A 24,703-nucleotide genomic window follows, 5' to 3' on the forward strand; every position below is an offset into this window, starting at 1 on the left:
CTAGCAGCATTATTTGTAAACAAAAAAGAAAAAAATTGGAATCTTGAAATTCATTGCAAATGGATGGAACTAGAAGAAACAGTCCTGAGTGAGGTAACCCAGTCACAAAAAGACAAACTCAGTATGTACTCACTCATATATAGATTTTAGACATAGAGCAAAAGATTACCAGCCTACAATCCACACTACTATAACAGCTAGGAAACAAAGAGGATCCCAAGAGAGAAATACATTGTTCCCTAGAGAAGGGGAAAGAAAGGGGCAAGATCTCCTGAGCAAATTGGGAGCATGGCAGGGGAGAGGGAGTTAGGAGGAAGAGGAGGGGAGAGGTGGGCATGACAGAGCAGGAAGATTGAGTTAGGGAAAGAATAGAGGAAAGCAATAAAAGATACCATAATAGAAGGTGCTATTATAGGTTTTAAGAGAAATCTGCTACTAGGGAAATGTCCAGAGGTCTACAAAGATGACCCCAACTAATAATCTAAGCAATAGTGGAGAAGCTACCTTAAATGCCCTTCCCCAGTAATGAGATTGATGACTACCTTATATGCCATCCTATAACCTTCATCTAGTAGCTGTTGGAAGCAGAAACACACCCACAGCTAAATAGTGAGCCGAACTCTGGAATCCAGTTGCAGACAGGGAGGAGTGATGAGCAAAGGAGTCAAGAACATGCTGGAAAAACCCATAGAAACTGCTGACCTGAACAAGGGGGAGCTCTGCTGACCTGAACAAGGGGGAACTCATGAACTCCAGTGTGGTAGCTAGGAAATCAGTATAGAATCGACCCAAAATTTTCTGAATGAATGTGTTTTTAATTGGCAGGACTGGGCAGTCTATGGGGCCTCTGGTAATAAATCAGTATTTATCCCTAGTATACAAATGGAATTTGGGAGCCCATTCCACATGGAGGGATAATCCCTCAGCCTAGACACACGGGGGAGGGCCTAGGCCCTGCTCCAAATGATATGAAAGAGTTTGAAGACTCCTCATGGAAGGCCTCATCTTCCATGGGGAGCAGAAAGGGGAAGGGATGGGAGATTGGTGCAGGGGAACAGGGGAGGGAGGGAGAAGGAACTGGGATTGATATGTAAAACAATGTTGCTTCTAATTTAAATAAAAGAAAAAGAAAAAGAAAAGCTAGAAGCATCTTAATGCTGTTTAAGCTGATTAATTCAAAGCTTCTTTAATCTGGCAAAAATGACAGACTCTTAAGTCCAAACAAGAATGCCCAGAATTCCAAGCTACTGAAAAATAAGGATGAATTTGGCTGGCCCTGACCAAGAGACCATTTTTAGAGAAAATCAATTCAACTAGTTAAGAAGAGAGAACAAGTGATTATCCACTTAACTGGACAAAGTACCTTTCCTTCCCAGAAACGCCTCTTTCTAGCAGAGGCTTATAGATCCTTCCATCTTTTCTGGATGGAAGTACTTACACTATGGAACCACAGTCATGAATCCTGCCTGATATTCTCAGGATTTAGAAAACAAATGAATGGATAATAATGTAACTTTTTCTATATTCTATGTATTCCATTTTCAGATACTTGCTAAAGGTTAAGCATGCTTTTCCCTAGTACTCCGAGCTTTCTCACTTTCTCTGAATGCCTTTCTTTTGGTCATACTTCACCCAAAGCCATAGCTTATTTCATTTTCTCACCTTTCTACTCTAGGCAGCTTCCAAAACTTAGAACTGGCCTGCTATATAGTTTTGTTCTTAAACGTCAATAAAATTGTCCCTATATTTCCTACTGAGTTTATTTCTAAATTCCTTTACCAATAAAACTAAGAAATCCAAAGCCTGAGTGAGTTTCTGTTGGAACAGGCTTACTTAGGTACAATTCTCTAAGTAAGGATTGGCACATTCTAGTAAATGCAGTTTATATTTCCTTAACTAGGCTGTCAATTAATATACCAGATTGTATTTCATGACATAGTGAGTTTTCTTTTTTTCTCCTTCCCACCCATGCTTCCTCCTACTTCCCCCTTGTCTACTCCTAATTGCTCTGTAGCCCATCCTCTAGTCCACTCCTCCTCACACATAAGGGTTCCTATGAGGAGTCAACATAGTTTGGTTCATTAAGTTGGGGCAGGGATCAGTCCATGGAAGAAAATTAGATGATATCTACAGGGCAAACTGGGGGCAGGGGGTGGTAAGGAGGAGAAGAGAAGGGATAAGAACAGGAGGGAAAGAGATGTCCTACATGGGAGGGATTCAGTGAAAGAACAATAAATATGATATCTTAATAGAGAAAACCACTGTGGGTATAGGGAGAAACCTGGTGCTAGGGTAACTCCCAAGAATCCACAAGGAGGACCTCAATGAAGACTCCTAGCAATAGTACAGAGGATGTCTGAACTGGTCTATCCCTATAATCAGACTGATGAATACCCCAACTATTATCATAGGGTCCTCATCCAGTAACTGATGGAACCAGTCACATAGATCCACAGCCAAGATCCAGGCTAAGCTCCGGGAATCCAGGTGAAAAGAGGGAGAAAATATGTTATTATTTATTGCTATTAATTGTTGTTTTTGAAGAAACACTATTATGTTTTCCTTAATGACTGACCCAGATCACATCCACACAGTCACTGTGCAAACTTTTCCTTTCCACAAATCCCAGAAGCATTCATTCATAATAATCATTCAAACAGGAATGAACTGATGTGTTCTACTTTGCATTTCTCTAATGATTTGTGACACCGAGCATATATTTTGAAACATTAACTAGCTATACATCTCCTGGGAAGTGTCTTTTTGGCATTTGTTTATTTTTACATTGAGTTTTAATTTGCTATTGTGTTGTCCGACTTCCTTATGTACTTGAGGTATTAAACTTTCATTAGATGTTTGATCTGAAAAAACTCTCCAATTCTGTCAAGCTATATTTTTCACTTAACTTTATCTGTGTATGAATTTAAGTTCACTGACTATTAACTTAACTATTTTTATTTGTTTAACTGTTCTTTTGGTTTTAGGTAAAACAAAAGAAAACAGAAACCAAAACAAACAAACAAAAAAACCAAAAACAAAAGAAAACATTACCAGGATGCAATTTTTTCATTTTAATGTAAATATTTTACATGACAGAGAATTACCAAAGGTATCATATTACTTAGGACACAATTTTAACCGGGAATTGTGATATAGGTTGGTAATCCTAGCACTTGAGGAATGGAGCCACAGTATTGTAAATTTGGGATCAGCCTGGGTTGTGACAAAACATACAGTCTCAAACAGAAAGTCAAAACATTAATTATATTTTTTTCTTTCAGGATCAATGACTTCAGTCTGTTTCCTCACTGATCCAGTTTCTCATTATCTTTATTAGATTTTATTTTTCTCATCTGTGTACTCATGTATATTTCAGACATCATACCTGAAGTAATGATCAGCATCTTCTAATATCTTCCTATTTAACATATTTTAAAATTATTCCAGTTCCTCTGTGAATAAACTACATTGTATTTGTACACATTTCCACACTACCCTTTTGTAGAAATGCAGTAGGCTTTAGCAGGCTTTTACTGAAGAATATGTGGGTGTTTTCAGTTTCTTCTAGTTACATGAAAAAGAATATCAAGGAAGACTACATGTGTATTGTTTCTACAGTTTAGCTAACTTTTGAGACAATGCTGTGAATTGTTGTAAAACCCTAAGTCTTCTATCCTTCTTTTTCAAATGTACTTTCCTCACCAGGGAATGACGTTTTCCTGCTGTTCTGTGTGAGATTTGTGAGAGTACCACTTCAGAATCTATAATGCAGACAGAAATTACTTTTTCTCACACATCTGTCTAGCCATATTTTCTTCATAATTCAGGTCACATATTGAACTCCAGCTTTCCATATATTGTTACATGATCAATTCATCCACCATACATTCTTTCTGCTTTGAAATCGTGTAACAAGATTACTCCTCTTGGAACATAATCAGTAACCATCCTATAGTTTTATCTAGATGTGGCATATGTCAGTATCATATTATTACAATGAAATATTACATTACTGTAAGGCAGAATCTATCAAATTTTTTTTATATTTCTTTCTCATAACTCTATATCATTGGATTGATTACAAGATAAGCATGCAATAAAAGTACTTACTAAATTGAATTAGATATAATTGGATTGATTCTCCTGGATCATCAACATTTTCTGTGGCATGATATAAGGCTTTCCTATTCAGAGGAAACATACTTTTTCTGATGCACAATGCAGAGCGGGGTTTGCAAAAACTGGCTTCAACACACATCTTATTTTACCAATGTCATTATAAACAGAAACATGGCTTACAACAAGCAAACATGGGAAAAACTGTCTAATTTAAAGTTCCTGGCTGGATTAGTTACTTTTGTACTGCTGTGATTTAAAACAAAAATATCCAAAGCAACTTAGAGAAGAACCCACTTACTTTCTTTAGCTTACTATTCTAGAGGGATCTGAGTTTGTCAAGGCAGTACAGGCATGGTATGGCAGCTAGAGCAGGAAGCTAAGAGTTCACATACCCAACTACAAGCAGGGAGCAGAAAGAACAAACTCAAAGAGAAGAGAAACACTAGGCTCGCAAAATTATCCCCCACTTATAAAATAGTTTTAGCAAAGCTTCTGTTCCTAAAGAGCAAGGGCAATTAAGTTGGTTTAAGTGTTATAGTCCTGATAATGGGAGAACATTTCTCATTCCAACACCCTCCACACATATGCTGGCCCTGTTCCCAATGGTGAAATGATAAGGCAGATACTGATTTCTTAAAGTTGTTTTACAGTGCTGAATTCATAAATGAAACTCCTCATTGAGTGAAGTAAAAATTGAATAAAATATTAGAAGCAACAATTTTTGACCCAGGGCTCTTCCATTTTCTTATTTTTAACAATGCTCCATTGGCTGATTCACCTAACCTCACTGAGTAAAGAGAACTTTAAGTTCCACATATGTGATAAAAAAAGAATTGAATGGGAAAAATAGTAAGATGTTTTCATTGACTCTATCCATGGTAATTAAAATTATAGAAATAAAAAATTAAAATAATGAATGATTGTCCATGATTGTCTTATTTACTTGCTGTGTTACTGGAACAGTATTTGACAAAAGCAACTTAGGAAACGAATGGTTTATTTTAGTTTGTAGTTCTAGAATGTTATAGCAAGAAACTCATGGCAATAAGACCTTGATTTGTTTTATGTTTATAGAAAAAGCAAAAAATAATAATAAATAAATAAACAAACAACAACAACAAAAAAAAGAGAGTTTTGTATGCATGTCTCCAACTAGTTTTTTTTTTTTTTTTTTCATTTTATGTAGACCAGGATCCAAACCCTGGGAATGGTGTTTCAGTTGCTTAGAATGGGACTTCTCATCTGAATTAATCTAATCCACATAATCCCTTGTAGTGTGCCCCAGGGGCTAACTTAATCTAAATAATCTCTCTGACTATATCAGCCTGGAGGGTTTTCTCATGGATGATTCTTGATTCTTTCACTTTAACAATAGTAACTGTTAAAGGGATGGTACTCTTGAAATGATACTGTTGACATGAGACAGATGCCTTACTCCTGGATTTGTTTCTAGGCCTCCAGTTTCTACTTTTGTGGTTTTTGGTAACCAGTATCAAAGATGCATTCTTGCCTTGTCTTTCTCTGCTACTTTAGATAGATTCATGCCTTTTACAAATTCATTTTACATTTATTTCCTATAATTCCAATATATTAGCTTAGTATAAGTAGTATTTTTTATTTCTTTTTTTACTATTAAAATTGGTGACCTGACTTTTGAATCATTGAATATGGCTATGTAAAGATCACTTTCAGAGTAATTGCTTACAGTCACTGCAGGATGTCAACCCAGAAGTGAAAGGCTTTCCTCTTCAAAAGTTATTCTTGAACTCAAATGATCTTTCCAAATCAGATTTTATTTTATTATGTTTAAGAAAAACAGCACAGAATTCCCAAGTCTCCAATGTCAGCTCCTGAAGTAACTAGAAAACCTGCCAAATATGACCTTCTTAAACAACATCTCTCTCTTTTTTTCCAGAGGAAAACTGCAAAGATCAAGTCACAGCTGCACGTAGTACCTAATTAAACAAGTGTAAGAAAGCTGAGAAAGGTCAGGTTGTCAAAAATCACTGCTGTATCTCTACTGGATTGTATTTAAAGACTGAGTGTAGCAAAGAAAATAATTCAATAAGAAGAGTGAGAGTAGAATAGCAAATAAACTCTAGGGCCAAACTTTTGCCTGGCATATAACTGAAAATTTCAAAATAAAATCTAGGAAACAAACCATAGGGAATGAAAGGCAAAGCATGTGTGGTTAGTGAGACAAACATGTAATATTAATATGGAGAAGAGCCGCAATATTCCTGGTTCAAGGAGGAATAATACTAAATTACAAATGACAGTTCACTGACTTTATATTTTTTCCTACTTAAATTAAGGATTAAATGGAATAGGTCCAATAAGGCCAGTGCGAGAAATGTCACCCATAAGGCATGGTCAAGATTAAGCAATTTCCCTCCTGGAAACACCAAGTTGGGTGGAGAAAATATTGGTAGTCACTTATACACACAGAGAAACACCTTGCATGCTTATGTGTACTTAAAGTTCCTTCAAATGTTTCTTGCTTCTCTTTCATCTCTACCTGCCATATGAACTGAAGTGAAAGATGTATAAAAAACAAAACTCACAACAAAAGTATGAATCAATTGCACTTAATTAACAGCTTCTTCCTTGAGACAGATGGAAGATGAAACATTATTTTCTTCCTTAAATCTACTTTATTTTTGAAAGATTAGACATGAAACTACTAGAAAATGATGAGGGGTGCTGGTTAGTGTTTGAGTATAATTTTAAGTTTAGTAAACTTAGGGTTATTATTTGAGACTTTTTCCTATGTCTATGAAGATGTGGTTTAATCTGAGAGAAAGTTTTCATGGCATCTGGGAATGAACTGATGTATTATTTTTAAGTGAGCTGTATTATATTTTTAAGGAGTTCTTTAGGATGACAGATCTATGGAAGGATGAAATTATTCAAAAGCATACATTACCCAAACAAATAGATGAATATGTATATGGTGAGTGAGTATTGTGTGTGTGTGTGGGTGGGTGGTATATGGGTGTTTGTATGTGTGTGAACATATGCCAGTGATTAAAGTATTTCTACATTCAACCTATCACGAGTCTCCCCTCCCAATGACATCATTTAAATACACATAAGCCAAGCTATAATAGAGTTTGTAACCTGCAACAACAAAGCAGTATATTTGTATTACTCTGACAGGTGAGAAATCTGCCTTTTCCCTCAACCTTGAGGGTGGTTTAGATGCCATCTTGCCATGAACATCTGACAAGGCATTTGATGTGTGCCATTGCAAGCTTAATTGCGATTTGTTGTAATTTCTGCTCAAATTCCTCCCTGACATAGTTGATTTATTTTGAAAATCAGTGCATCTAGAGGCTGTACTGTGTCGCATTATGGGCCTTTGATATAGAACCTTTGTTTTATAACAGGGAAAATAATTAGCTTTTGGACAAGCCTGAGTTGCGATGTCGGGTGCTATCTGTGGTGCTGAAAGAAATTATTAGTGCTGAGCTAATGAAGGCACTCAGCCAGGCTCTGCCACCTTACTAATTTGTCTCTTTGGGATTTTTGCAAAATTAAAAATGAGATAAGTACAAAATTGAATGAATTTCATAAAGAAAACAGTAAATTTGTTGAACTAATTTGTGGAGGACCCATTAAAGCTGAATTTAAGCGAAATTGTCATTTACCAGTTTGCCACTTCAACACTGGTTTCTGTAGGGTTGGAATGAAACTCTTTAGCCATATTTTAATTAACATCTGTATCTAAGATATCAAAGCTTTGTTTGAAATTATCAGCAAGTTGCAGTGTCAGCAAGCACCAGGAGTTAAATAAGGATCTAATTTCAGCTTACCCGCTTCAAGACTGCAAAGTCAATTTACATTAAAGGCAAATTTATATGATAAGTAGAATTAAACTAGAGATAGTTCATTTTGAAATGTAATGATTCACCCACAGTTACCTCTGCTTTCATTTGCTATTGTCAGAAATCATTGAAATATAGTCTGGTCGTCAAGTTTCTGCTACCTGCTCTAGCATGGAACACTGGAACTTGTTTGCTTTATGATTAGTAGTGTGTTTAACTTGTTGCTGGTTAGGGGGGTACTTAGACTCAGTCCTAAACAATCAACACAGACTTTTTATGTTATTATTTTTATTAGGTATAAAACCGCACTCAGGTATACAATGGTAATCACAAAGCTGTGATGCTGAGAAAAAAATAATCATGTTAAATTGACCTTCATGAATAACAAGTGAGGTTCCATTTCACTTCATTTCTGTTCATTTTAAACCCAGCATTAGTTTTTCTGGCACATAATTTTTCATTGTTTGCTGAACATAGCTCTATTAGAATGATTCACTGTCTTTAATATTAGTGATTATGGTACATTTCAATTACACAGTGTGTTATATGGTTTGTTGTATTACTCTTCACATCCCTGCTATTTGACTCTGCTGGAAAAAAATTAAATGTAGCAAGATGGTAAGAAGTTGGACTCTGAGGGTATGAAAGAACCTTTGTAAAGACTGACAAGGCAAGGTGGAGAAAGGTTCATATGTAAATAAGCTTCATAAGTTTCCAAGGTAGAAAGATGGGATTATGTCCTATTTTTATGTCACTTAATACACAGTTTAGAAATCTGAATCATATATTTAGAAATAATTTAAAAATAAATTTATATCACTTTAGTGTATATAATTTACATACATTAAAGTCATATGTGTTAAAGATTTGTTTAAATTGTGTGTATGTACATATTTGCTCAGATTCGTCAGAAGGCCTGAAGAGGGCATAAAATCCCCTGGAGCTGGAGTTAAATGAGGTTGTGATCCCTGCAACCTAGGCAATGGTAACTGAACTTGGATCCTTTATAAAGGCAGTATATGCTCTTAACCACGAAATCATCTCCATGCTTCCCAACTTTTTCATCTCAACCATATACTCTGAAGAAGTTGATATAAACATATTACCCTAAAACTGATATAACAAATTATAAAATAAGTCTGCTACCCTCCATGTGTTTTTCCAGTTTACACTTTAGACCCCTGGTAATTTTTCATATAATTTTTAACTTATATAACTTTATATAAATGGAACAATAAATACATTTTCATATCTTAGACATTTGTGAATCAAACACAGGTTGTTGGAATTGTCTTTTAGTTCGGGTACCATCATGTATGTACTATAAAATTTGATGATATATTCATGAATGATTGATATTACAAGTATTAAATTTATGCTAATTTTGATATTGTGGATATGAACATTGAGTTCTTTGTATGAGGATATATGTTTTCAGTTGTTTTGATAATTAGGATTTAAAAAACTGATGCATATGCTAAGAATGTGATTAATTATATGAAAATATAAAAATATATTATTAAATAGAATTTCAGTCCTTTCAGTTTTATGCATTTCTAGCTATTATGACACATTATAATCATTCGATATTGCCAGATTCTTTAGTATTAGCTTTTCATGGAGTTTGATAGATTCAAAATTAGTTTTGATAACCAGTAAAACTGATATTAAAAACCCAGAGACGGATGTTGGGGTTCAAGCTGAAGATCAGAAAAATAAGGCAGACAGTGTTCTTACTTCTACCTCAGATCAAAATGAGTGATTCTGTCTCTGTGAATCCTCTGTGAATGCAATCTTGAGTGCATTGCTCTCCACCAAGCCTCATACTGCATTCCTCTGAGTTCTTGTCTCCTTCTGCCTTATATTCCTCTCTTTGACCAGCCAAATCACTCCTAACTCCACATCCCTAGTGCTGGGATTAAAGGAATGAGATCCTAAGTGCTGAGATATTCTTTGTGTGAGCTGATTCTCTTTTAGACTCTTAGGAATGCAGTCTGAGGCTTGGTGGAGAGCAATGCACTCAACACTGCCAGACTCTATGGCTGTGGCTAGCTTTACATTTCTGAGCTACAGTTGCTTTACTATATCATAAACAATATCTGTTGATACTTACCATGTTATTTCTTTCAAAGTTCTGCATTTGAGCCTGGAGAGATGGCTTGGAAGTTTAGAGAACACTTGATTATTACTCTTATAGAAGACCATGGTTTGATTCCCAGCACTCATGGCAGGTAGTTTGTTATTGCCTATAAGCCCATCCCAGCTCCACAGAAACAAATGTCCTCTTTTGGCCTCTACTGGAACACACACACACACACACACACACAGAGACACACACGGATATGGACACATTACATATGCAAGCATGCACACACTCATAAATAAAAAATGAAAAGATCTGTTCACATAATTTTCCAACCTGTGTGGTTGTTTATTTATACTATTGAGTTATAGAAGTGTCCATATATTTTCCATTGATAAAATAGGACATTCCAACATATTTCCATAATTTCAAGAATTTTGAGAGTTCATGAAAATAACTTCTTAAAGGCTTTAAATGAACTCTAACAATGTGCTGTCATTGACTATTCTTTTATATGCTAAGAAAACTTGGTCTTTTCCAAAATCTTAAATATTTCCCCTTTAATTTCATCACAATTCAATTTATGTATTTATCAGTAAAACCTCACCACAACTTAAACAATTTCTTGTCTACTCTTAGGTTGCTAAGAGCTTTCCTTAATAAAGAACATTTACTTTTATCAAACAATTTCTTGCATCTCTGGGGAAGTTTCTGTGAATTTTCTCTATTAATATGGAAATTTTGTTGATTCATTTACAAATGCCAAGAAAGCTTGGGTTCCCCCAATGAACCTTGTTTTATAATAATTACCTTATCTCACTTACACATTATTAGGATGGGTTTTCAACACAACCTAAAGCTTTTTCCTCTCTATTTGGAGTAGAGTTTTTATTTAATTTTCTTACAGTATGTTGAGGGTGTGTGTGTGTGTGTGTGTGTGTTTCTTTAATTATTTATTTTCTCAAAAGCAGTATTTCACGTAATCCTTTAGTTTAGGATGAACTTCTATAGAGATTAGAATTGCATGCCATCATACCCATTTTGAAAAAGTGGACGAAACAACCATGTATGCTTAGTCCAGTACTCTATGACCTGTCTGTCATTATCTTGATGAAATCATAAGTGATGAAAACAGTACTACTTGTCTCCTAAGATAATTTTATTAATAAAAACTTTATATCAGTATTAAATTTTTGAGAACATTTATCCATGTAATCTTAAGCAAAAAGCCTTGACATTCATGTTTTCTTTTCTTTTGGAGAAACATTTAAATCAAGTATTACCTGTATTTAATACTTTGCATTATTTTCTTTTTTTTCCTTTTTGCTTAGTGTCAAAGTGTCAAATTTTTCCTTTTCTTCCTTGAAAACAATTTCACCACTTCATATAACTTGGCATTTTGGCTGAAATTATTCACAATTTTTCTGTGTGCCTCCTTGCCAAAGTGGGAATACTCACTACAACAAATGCTCATTTATCTTGCACAGCCAACTGAAGATGTCTGTACCAATAGAATATATGATCTTAAACTGGATTATCCAGAACCAAGAGCAAAAACTAAATAAGTAAATAAATTAATTAATAAATAAATTCCCATTTTTTCATGAGTAACCTTGTCAGGCATTTCATTATAGTGAGTATAACTGACTGAGTAATGAAGCTGCTTAAATGACTGCTGTTAAATACATCAGTTTGTGGGATTTCAAAAATATTTTTGTTATTGATATATTAATTTTATCACAATCATTCATATAATGTACACAATAACAACTTAAAAGTATACTGAGATTTATTTACATACTTTCTAGACTGTATAAGAAAATGTGAATTTTGAAATTGTCAAGTAATAGTCATTATCAAATTGATCAATCTTTCATACAATTATTTAAATATTATTTATTTTTATCCTTTAAATCTGTCATCACTTTCTCAGAAACAAAAAACATTTAGATCTGAAAAGCTTATTATATATATGCTATTTATCCTTTTAATTATTCCTATATTTTATATTATATACAATTTTTACCTAGGCAAGTTGATGTGTTGTGTCTCAGGACACCCTACGAAAAGAGGACTGTGTTCTAAAATATACTTTAGTTCAGTATTAATTTACCTACTTCAGCTTGTTTATATTTAGTATTTGCTTGAGATATTTGGCCACATACTTTTACTTTTAAATCAGTTGCTTAATTTCTTCATTAGAATGCATTTTGAACAGTCTTACAATAAGGGTTTGCTTGAGATATTTTGTGACATAGCTTTACTTTTAATCATTTGTAAATTAGTTGTTTAATGTCTTTTTGTAGTATGAATTTAGACTGGTCTTCTGCCTGTTAAAAACTTCTCTTTAATTACTGTTTAGTATAAATTGACTTAACATAACAATTGAGTTTAAGTATGTGTTATTTTCTCATTTTCAGTCTTTTTACACCATTAATATTCTTGTCTTATGTTGTCTAACATAAGATTTTTATTTGATCTATAGCTTATTGGAAATAAATAAGTCAATACATATCTTTGTACAAGTCTTAAAACTTATTTTTTAAATAAAATTTTATCAACTAACACAAGAGAAGTATTATGTAGCATAGTTTCATTTCTTCCTTTCTGTGCTCTATGCTATCCTTAACACTCTCTCTCTCTCTATATATATATGTATATACATATATATACATATATAATGTGTTTGATGATAACATTGCATGTTCCATGATTATCTTCTAAATATATCAAAAAGTGAAAATAATTTTACATTTTCTGAAGGATTTTTTTATTGAAATATTTCACTCATTTTTTTCAATCTGATTTTCCTTCTGGCATCCTTTTTATTGAGCCTGAAATATTTATTTTTCGTGAACTATTATGGCTCTTCTGGGAAATATATCACTAAATATATTGTGAAGACTATATAAATACATATGCATATATATTTATACATATACTGTATATATATAATAATACTATGTGTATATATAGTATAATATATACATAGTGTTAATATGGTATATATAATAGTGTATATAATTATGCACTTGTGCACACTCATGCACACATACACATATAACAAAAAGAAGAAAAGTAATTTTTCACTACAAAAATTAGAAAGATGAACAATTAAAATAAGGCATATTTTAATTTATGTATTTAGTGGGAAAGGGGAGAGTCACAGAGTATCTGGAGGTCAGAGGACAATTTTGCAGACTGTCTTCTCATTATTGCTGTTTTAATGGATAGAACATATATCTCCAATCTTGCAAGGCAAATGCTTTTAACTGATGAGCAATCTTCTGATTACCTTTCAGTATTTACAAGTCATTAATTCACTAACCATGTTAAGATTTTTAAAACTAGAATTTTATTAGGTTTACCTTTCTCTTTGTGTTTCCTTTCTCTGAAACACTTACAAAAATAAAACATTTTTAATAGGAAAAGACTGCCATTCTAGTGTTCATGTAAGCTATTGATTTCTAGCTTCTATGTGGATGTGTAGGGTGTGTTATCATGTGTGTCTATACATGTGCATATATATGTCATTATTCTGATTTAAGTGCATATGATTTTTCTATCCAGATACCTCATAAAGCAGGAAATGCTTAAGTCTTTGCTTCACATAAGTAGTTTATGTTATGCTCTTTATTCTATTACTCTAGTTAAAATGATTGAGAGCACATTCCCCATGGAAGGATACTCCCTTAACCTAGAGGCAGGAGGGAGGGCATAGTCCCTACTACAAATAACTTGAAAGATTTTGTTGACCATTCCTGTGAGGAACACCCTCTCTGTGGAGTGGGTGGGGATTGGATAGAAGGGTGGTCATGGGGCATAGGAAGGAGGGAGAGAGGGAGGGAGAGAGAGAGAAGGCAAGGGAACTGGGATTGATATGTAAAATAAGAATAACTAACTATATAAATAAACAAATAAATAAATAAAAATTATTGAGAGTGACTGACATTTATCTCACTAATGTCCGGTATATACAGTGACATTATAGTAACAGTGAGTTTTCCACATAAGTATTAAGTTGTCTTCAGGTCATTGTTTTCATTGTTTTGGATATTTTCCCCTGTGATCATTATATTTATATTTTTTCTCTATTGTACATTATTTCATGACTCTTTTTTAAATTGATTTATGATGCATGATAATTACCATAAACATTTTCATTTCAAAATTCATATAGTCTCCATTGCTCTTTCTTTCTGTTCTTTCCTTTTTTTCGTTTTCCTTTATTTTGGGATAAGTTATCATACAGCCCAGCAGACCTTTGACGCCTGATCCTCTACTCAACATCTCCTGAGTTCCAGCAGTTCCAAGTGTAGTGATTTTTAACCATGAATTGCAAACCCAAGCTTTCTTTTCTTTCCAGTCTGCTATTTAACACAGATTTCTGCTCAAGCATATGTATACTCCAGCCTCAAGAATTTTCTTGAGGAATTATTGCTAAAATGGTGAACATAGGTTTAAGACAAGAGGAAGTAGCTCTTATTTCTAATTAGTGGCCTGTTTGACATCCTAGTAGAAAACTTGGCAATTCAGAGATGTATATCTGACTCATCAAAATGCGTATTTTCTTACACTAAGTGACTTCTGGATCTTGTCTTTTCTAAGTTCTCCTTAGTTTAATTAATTATGTGTTTACAACAATTTGTCTATGGCAGTATCTATTTCCTGTTGATATTCCATTCCATTGTACATATTTCTGGTACATCTCCATCTATCATTTACCTGTTCCTATGTAACTTTTACCCAGAAATTCTACCTATTTTGTTCTTACATGTTATTCTGTTTCTTGTTACGATATCAGGTCTGCGATAATATGATTTTGCTTGACTTCTTTCAGCTAATGTTGGAAATGTTTCTCAACAAAGCTGGAACAATTCTAAGAACTCATTTGCTCATAAATCAAGTGCTTTTGCAGTTTTAGGAAATATCACAAAACTGCCATTCTATACATCTCATAATGTTCTATAGCTGTTTTGGGCAAGATAACAATTTAGGACTAGTTGCTTTGTCAAGATCTAAACTGACCTCATCATTTTTTAATGTACAAGAACAATATACCATTCACTCTTCTATACACTCAAAAGACAGATCTGTTCATTCTCCCGTGATTCCATTGCTTGAAGTTTCATTTCTCAATGAATGATTGTACTTGTCAGCTTTTAGTCAACTTGACATAAGCTGCAGCTATCTGGGAAGAGAGAACCTCAATTGACAGAAGACCTCCATCAAATATCCAGACCTGTTGTCAAGACTATGGGTGCATTTTCTTGAATTATGACTGATGTATAAAGGCCCAGTCAACTGTGAACTTTTGTGCAAATGTCATGGGTTGCTTAAGACAGCAAAGTGGGCAAGCTACTAGGACAAGCCAGGTAGCAGTATTGCTCTGTACCCTCTGTTGCAATAACTCCTTTGTGTTCCTGCCCCAACTTCTCTCAGTCATAGTCTATGGCCTACAATATGTAGTTCAAATAAATTTTTTTAGACATGCATTTCTTTTAGCCATTCTATTTGTCACATGAACCAAAACCAAATCTGGACAATGATGAGTACAGGTTAGTTTTAATGTTGGAGGAAATGTTTGATTTTGCAAACAGTTAATAAAGCTCATTCAATAATGACTTAACTCCTATGAACCAAAGCTGGAGGTAGCTTATGAGGGAAAGAGTATGGCAGAAAATATTTCTTGAGTACTTTCATTCACATAAATAATTAACCTTAAATTTATTAAGACGTGCTGATGTATAGAAAATTAATTTATATAAATCTGATATCATTTAAATTATCTTAAAGTCAGGAAAACTAGTAGTTAAACATGTGAGGTTCAGAAAGCTCATAAGTAATACAATTTTGTTTTTTAGCTTCATTGTGTATATACTTCAATGATCTTTCCACTTTTAATTAGTTTAAGAAGTTATCTTAATTTATGTGACATTATAACTACTTGGTTTGCTTTCTTACAAAGAGGTTACAACAAATTAAAGACATTAGGTTTGGTCTTTAAGCTGAGTGATAACTAATGATTGAATGAGCACATATTCTCAACCCAATGTCATAACCTCAAGCATCCACGGGAGAGAAGCAAAAGTAGTACTATCCAGTTGTGATGCCAATGAACCATAAGAAAGACCAGCACAACAAGCATTCCTAAAGGTGCCATAGAGGCATTCATATCTTGGTGGTAACCAATTGTATAACTGTGTTTAAGGAACACTCAATAGGAAAGAAATTCTTGGTACTGGAAACCCAGGGGAATTGAGGTCATGAATTTCAGAGGGGAATCTTCTGCCATCACTCTAGTATTCAGCAGAACTCCTTACTGCATTCTAAATCTTATCTGTGTGTGCACAAATAAGAGCATAAGGGATGAATTTCCAAATAAGTAACCTAATACAAATGGATCAGGCCTGGAATCATATGTATAAAGCAAGTCACACTGGATGAACTTTGAAGGTTGTATTTATATATTTATCTATACACATATATAACAATAATAATTGTAAATATGCCTTCAATTTGAAAAGGACTGAAGGAAACAGGAGGAGTTGGAGAGAGGGGTCATACAGCTAGATGGAGAAAAGAAAATAGAAGTTATATAACTATATTTTAATTATAAAATTTTCATGTATGTATGTACATGAAAAGTATGTAGCTGGATTTAAGATTCAAAGAAAATTGATATGAAAGCCAAAACCTAAATGAGGGCTTAGGGAATGATTCAGCTTGTAAAGTAATTGCCTTGTAAGGATGAGGATAAGTTTGATGCCCAGAACCCTTCTAAAAGAGCCACATCTGGTGGTGTACACTTGTACACACAGCTGTAGGTAGGCAGACATTGGTGCATGGATCCTTGGGTGTGAGCAAATGTAATCCCAGCACTGGTAATCAGACACAGGTGGAATCCTGAGTGTGAACATTTGAAATCCCATCACTGAGTAAGCAGATATATGTGGGTCCCTGGTCTTGCTGCTCAGACCATCTAATTTATTTGACATGATTCCATTCAATGAGAGACTCTGTCTCAAACAAAATAGTGAATAGAAACATAGGAGTGTCATTCAATGTTATCCTGTAACTTATAGATGAGCAGACACATACATAAAAACACATCTCTGTACATGTGTAAACACCCAAATGCATATGCCCACAAAAACACACTCCCCCCCACACAAACCTGACTATTTTCTCTCTGTCTCTATCTTTATCCTTTTTCCTGCCAAACATACACCCACATGCACATACATGCAAATAAAATCAAATGCATACATATTGTGGGTTTTTTTCCATTTTTTAAAAAGAGATATTGATAGTGCAATATCTTCTTAAAAAGATTAGAGCTCTAGTAACATTTGGTGAACCCAACATTACAGATCAATTGTTCTGGTGGAAAATGTTTATTATTTCTAGTTTTTAAGTATTTTTCCATTAGTGTGTGTTTAAACATTCCATGATTCTTGCGAGAGACTCTAATAAGGTCATGATGCAAATGCATGCACAGTGGCTATTTCCTGGAAAGACAGACTTAATTAACTCTAAATACCATTTTTAAACGCTAAGTGGTTCACGGAGGTTTTAAAGCAACAGACATTTTACATCAGGAAATCTTTAAAACATAGTGGAGAAAGTGCTAGGGAGATAGGTTACAGAAGAGTGGAAGAGTCTGCCTTAGACCTCAGATGCTATCTGATGCTGTCTTAGCCTCTGGGATGGTGGGGGCTAAGGGAACTCTTTTCACACTACAAACATAATTTTACTGAGTATATACAAGGATATGAGGCACAGAGGTTAGAAATACGGGGACCTAAAAAGAGCTAAAATTAACCCAAGATAATCTGGCTTCAGATACAACTTTACATAATCACAGAAGTCATAGTCAATCAGCCCTATAGAATTATTAACATATATATACATACATATATACATATATATACATACACACACACACACACACACACACACACACACACACACACATATATATATATATATATATATATATATATATATATATATAACTTTAAATCCCAAAGGACAGAAAGCATCAAACAATTATAAAATGACCATGCTGATAGGAAGAAAACATTTCCTTTTAGAAAGAATTACTACAGTTAGTCCTACAGTGCAAGGAGCGTATTATTATACTTTCTTAGCTAATAGGAAAATTACCAAGTAGAGTATATGACTGTGGTGATTTTGTAGACAAGTTTCCTTAAGAAATAGAAGTTTCTTTTTTTTTTTTCTTTTCTTTTATCTTTTCACAGCTTTTATGCTTTCAATGGGTTTACTTTCTATTTTCCTTTTTTATTTTAAAAATTTATTTTTTATTTTATATAACAACCCCAATTTGCCCTCCCTCCTCTTTCTCCCCACATCCCCTATTGCCACACTTAACCACACTTCATAGGTGGTAAAGTCTTCCTTTGGAAGTTCACAACATCTGGCATATTAAGTTTAGGCAGGACCAAGTCCCTCCTTGCTGCATCAAGGCTGAGCAAGGTATTTCAGTATTGAGAGCTAGCTCCAAAATGTTGGTTCATGCCCCTGGGTTAGGTCCTGGTGCCACTGCTAAGAGAGGTTTCTTATAGTCTGTTATAAGGAACACTTGACTAGTTACCTCTCCATAACTTTCTATTGAAAAATAAGCGCTTAAAGTCCTGACTCTGATATTGGAAATCCCTAATAATAAGAACAAAACCTTCATAATCAAACATAAAATAAGTCTGGCAGAACTTTAAATATTGGATATGTAAAGATGTTAAAACTATAACAGTGTTTCAATGGGGAAAAAATCAATCTGGAGTAAGAAAAAGATGTTCCATGATCCCTTTGTCTAGGCTCTGCCTTGCATTCTGTCGAGTTTTTTGTTTGTTTGTTTTCTTTTCTTTTTTGTTTTGTTTTATTTTGATATATCACTCATGAAGAAAAATTTCCCAAAACCTGCTTCTGGAAAAGTTAAATTAGGAAGCATGGCAATACTCTCTACAGCACATCACTTTTTGGCTCTTATGTTTCTTATCTTCAACTCAAATTTTGCAGTGTTCAATTCAAAATACAAATCAGTTATCATTTAGAGGTAAAGTACTTAAACTGAATTACATAGTAATGTGAATGCCAAACTTTAGCTTGACTCTTCTCAAATGTTAGAAGATAGATTATTGAAAGACATCTATCCAAGCACATATTACAGGGGCAAATTAGGATTTAAAAGTCAGTTTCAATTACTGCATGTCTAAAGTACTGCCTATTGTCAAACACCATGATGACATAAGGCAAAACTAATAATTTTTGTGCATGTTCCTGTGTGTATGTGCATGAACTTCAAAATGTGTATTTAGTGCACAGTTGTTATGCAAAAATAAAAACCCAGAGAGAAGACACACTCACAGTGAACATTTTACAGACTGACTGTGTAATGATTAAACTTCACTGTTTGTGGCAATGTTTGGAATGCTGCAGATCAAGAATAAAACTATTTTCAATGTTCCTTCATTATTGCCAATTCAACTGAACATTCAGTAATAGATAATTTCTTTGAAATGTGGGAACATATCACCAGTATCCACAAATTCAAAGGTCAAAAGAATGAATAGAAAGCATCTGAGGTCCATAACAGAGGTTTCCTTGCTTGCTGTATCCTTTTTACCAGATGCACACATCAATGCATTTGAACAATGTTTTGATTCATGGCTTTCTTTATTCTGCTTGTTCTGCGACTGTAAAGATTTGATGAGATTATTACCTTATTGGATCATCAAATTTAGATTAACCTTTATCTGGTTTCGCAGACAATAGTCTCTCATAATTAGTTCAAGAATAGTCCATCTTTTATTGCATTTGAGGAGCAAGATGTGGTTTCATATGGACAGGTGTCTTCCTGCCTCAATTGTGCCACTTATTATTTTTTTTTTAGCTTTTTCTTTACTTTTAACTTTTTACAAATGTATGCTATAATATAGAATCATAGTTCCCTTGTTTCTTTTCTCCAACTGTCCTCATTAACCTTATATTTTAACCTTATTTTTTTTCAGACAGGGTCTCTCATTCACACAATCTTGACATTTGCTTATGAGGTTAGCCTGGCTGGATAGTGAGCACCAGGGTTCTTCTTGCTTATACTCCCATATTACACAGTACTGGAATTAAGGGCATTGGCTACCACATTTTGCTTCTTACATAGTACTCAGGGTCAGTCTCAAGTCCTTATGCTTGCCTAGCAAAATTTTATATTTTATAGATTAAGTCATCACCCAGACGTCAGAACCAAAAGTTTTTTTTTTTTGTTTTTTAATAAAGGAGTTTATTATGCAACCAGGCAGTGGTGGCACATTCGTTAATCACAGTACTCAGGAGGCAGAGGCAGGCAGATTTCTGTTATTTCTAGGGCAGCTTGGTCTTCAAAGCTGCACAGAGAAACCCTATGTCAGAAAAAAAAGTTTATTGTGTTTCAAAAACATTTGGGGAAATAAGACCCAAGAAAATAAAGTTTGTAAATATTTACACATTTTTGTTTGGTACCAAGTATCTATTCAGAAAACATTCGAATGAAATTAAATAAAATGATGTATTAGCAGTAAAATAAATTAAGTCTCTTTTTCTAAGTGGACAATGGAGAAAGATTCCTATTTTGCATATCTATCACTCTCCATCTAATCTAATGGATTCTTGAAATACTACCTCTGGTGATTATATATGAAAGCAAAGTACTTAAACATTTAAATCTTTTGTTAGTTTGTAAAAATGCAAACTGAGACACTAAAGCCTTTTGATTAAATAAATAGAGAAGTTGGTTACAACGTGAAATGTTAAGAGAAATATTTTTGTCTAATACACTAAATCTAAAAAAACAGCAAATTGCCTGTTCGTCTTTAGGAAATATGCTCACAAATTTTGCTGTCTTAGCTGGTATTCTGAAATATAGGTAAAAGCTCAAGGATCCTAATTTACTAAAGAATCTTGTATGCAACAGAAAATAAAGAAAAACAAGAAATTCAGATTCTTTCCTAATGTGTATAATCCGGGCTAATCTAAAGACAACAACAGCACAATTTTGATAGAATGGTTCCACATGGAACCATTCAGAGCCTTCCCTCACCTGACCCTTAGGCCCCTTCACCCACTGCTTGAGTCATCTGCTTGAGTCGTCCCTCCATTGCACACCTGACCATCCAGAGCCTGCTTTGGTGTTGTTGGGATACTTTGAAAGCAGTGGTAAGAGGAAAGTTCGTTGCCTTAAGGACCCATGTGAAGAAAATGGAGGATAGTCAGATTGGAGAATTAACAACACAAATGAAAGCTCTACAACAAAAAAAGCAAACTCATCTTGCAGGAGTAGATGCCAAGAAATAATAAATTTGAAGGCTGAAATCAATAAAGTAGAAAGTATGAAAACAATACAAAGAATCAGTTGTTCTTTGAAAAAATCAACAAGATAAACAAAACGTTAACCAAACTAACCAAAAACCAGAGAGAGAACAAGCAAATTAGTTAAATCTGAAATGAAACATAACATAACAACAGACACTAAGGAAATCCAGTGATCTTCAGGTCATATTTTGAAAAACTGTACTCCACAAAATTCAAAAATTCAAAGAAATGAACAAATTTCTACATAGCTATTTTGTCTATCCAGGGTTTTTTGATTTTCTATGTGAAGTTGAGTTTTGTTCTTTGAAGATCTGTGAAGAATTGTTCTGGAATTTTGATGGGGATTACAATGAATCTATAGATTGCTTTTGGTAAGATTGCCATTTTCATTATGTTGATCCTACATCTCTAAGACCATGGAAGATCATGAAGGACAGTGAAGGAGAGCAAGGACAAGGAAACCTTGATTGATAGAACCATTATGGGGTTAACAAGAAAACTTACATGGGGGAAATTTCCAGGAATCTACAAGGATGACCCCAACTAAGAATCTAAGCAATGATGGAGAGGCTACCTTAAAGGCCCTTCCCCTATAATGAGATTGATGACTACACTAAATGTCATCATAGAGCCTTCATTCAGTAACTGATGGAACCAGAAATTCACAGCTAAGCTCTAAGATGAACTCCTGAAGTTCACTTGTAGAGAGGGAGGACTGATAAGCAAAGAGGTCAAGACCATGTTGTGAAAACCCACAGAAACACCTGACCTGAGCAAGTGGAAGCTCATGAACTCCAGACTGACAGCTGGGGAACTTCTATAAGACCAAAGTAGGCCTCTTGAACATGGTTGTCAGTTCAGGAATATAATGCCTACACTAGCTACGAGCTGTTCCATAAATTGGGTGAAGGCCTAGAGATTGAAATAATGAGACAAGACAGTGGGTCATTCGTTCAATGGCAATGTAGGAATGCCAAATGCCGAATACCGTTTATTGAGGGGGATGAAATGGGTTTAAATACTGACTTACAGCACAGTGGAAAATAACAGGATATTGAGGCTTAGCTCCTCCCCATGAGGCATGTGTTATCATGAGATGCATGTTATCAAAACAGGAAAAGTACCAATAACAGCTTTGGGGCAAGATGTTCTGGCCAACAGCTTCAGGCTTGCTCAAAGTTCCTCAGGGGTCCATGTAGGGGCCCCTACACAGGAGCTTGGGCAGTCTATGGGATTGCTGGCAATGGAACCAGTCTTCATCCCCAGTGCATGAACTGGCTTTTTAGAGCCCATTCCCTATGGAGACATATCATTCTTAGCCTAAAACAAGGGGGAGGGCCTTGGTCCTGCCCCAAATGATGTGACAAACTTATATAATCCCCCATGGGAGGCATCACATTCTCTGAGAAGTGGATGGAGGTGCAATGGGAAGATGGTTGGGGGAGTGGGAGGATAAGAAGAAGAAGGAACTGGAAATGGTATGTGAAATAATATTGTTTTTAATTCAAATAAAAAACTAAAAAAAGAAAATCACATTTTCATGAAAAAAAATGACTTCAAAGTCTAAACAAAGTTTTGTGCATCAATAAGTGCATATCATTTTTAAGGAACTAAAAAGTTTAAATCATGAACATTATACAGTTCAAAAGAACCAGCCAAAATTAATGGAATTGCTTCATTGGAATATGTTATTCATCCTAAGAAGATAACTAAATTTGGAAGTAGATCAACCTCTTTAGAAGAATTAAAAGAGTGGAAAATTATTTTTAAAAATAAGCCTGAGAAAATCATGGAACATTATGCAAAAATTCAAAGTATGTCTCAAGAAGGAAAAAAAGTGTGCATTACTAAAAAGTTACACAGGTAATATTTTTTCAAAGTTGGTAATAAACACTGAAGTCTGAGAACATTAAGATGATAAAATTTCAGACAGTGAAACAAGTCACAATTTTACATCATTGGACCTATGAAAGGGAAGGTCAAATCAAGGAAACTCTTAATCAAACAAAACTGACATTTCTGTCAGCAGATAATCAAATAAAAAGAGCTTGGCTTCAGGGGGAATGATGCAGGCTAGAAGTTCTTCGGGGAGAGGACTGAGTGGATGCATTGGTGTCCATCTGTCTTCCCAGATTCTCTGAAGGCCAGAGGTTCCCTGAGTCCAGGGGTCTCAGAATAGATACTCAAGCACTAAATAACATAAGAGGAAAAAAGAAGATCAATGGAAATGATAAATATGAGAAAATATAGCACTGGGAAAGATCTTTTATAAATCAAGGGGAAAAGGGTATAAAAATCTGGGGCAATGCTTATAATATTTTTAATAAAGTTTTAAAATTTAATATATATGATAATGGTTCTAAGCATCAGGGTGGGTCATAGATGTATATATGCTGTTCCAAGACTATTTTTTTCTGAAGTAATTCAATATTAACTCTGAATATACTGGAATAGCTTGAAAATGAATATTGTTACCCTTAGAACAGACAATGTAACTCATTGTAAAACACTATTTAAAATGTTGTAAAATATTAAAAATGCTATTTGCAATAACATTAATTGCCTAGAAGTACCTAGAGATAAATGTAATTAAAAACTCCATTTAAACAAAATTCTTAAAAACAATGCTGGGAGAAATAGAATAATACCTAAATTAATGGAGCGAATGAGCAATGTGTACTATATACAAAAAACTCCTTATTTTGAATATATGTATTATTTCTTTAAATTATCTACTACTTAAAGCAATTTAATCAGAATTTGACAGAATTATATATAGAAATGAACAGCTCACACAAACAAAATCCTTAGGGTTCACAGACTTATATATAAAATCTAAAACAGTCTAGTAACTTCTGTAAAATATAAAACACATGAAAACTTAGATTGCAACTTAGTTTTATTATTTGATGGTAGTGGGAGTTGTGACTAGAGGCACATAAATTTCAGTCAAATGCTAATCCAGTCAGTTGTGTCTCTACCACAACATTCAATTATTTGATTTCAAATGGCTATAAGAACATTTGTCATCTCTCACTTGTTATTTCTGGCCAAACAAGCTTCTATATTTTGGGGTTTCTATAGAAGAAGACCATACAGGATATTCAATGCAATATTCTTTAAGGAACTGAGTTTTGCTACTCAGTCCTTGGTAAAATGTGGAAGTGAATTCTCCCTCAGTTGAGGTTTGAAACTACTAGGTCCCTGAATAGAGCTGGTCTTGATAACAACTGCTCTTAGCCATATAATGACCTCTGGAACTATTATAATGCTGCTAAATATGTGATAATGCTAAAATATATTTTGA

The sequence above is a fragment of the Phodopus roborovskii genome, unplaced genomic scaffold (genome assembly GCF_943737965.1).
Source record: "Phodopus roborovskii unplaced genomic scaffold, PHOROB, whole genome shotgun sequence".
Classification (NCBI taxonomy): Eukaryota; Metazoa; Chordata; class Mammalia; order Rodentia; family Cricetidae; genus Phodopus; species Phodopus roborovskii.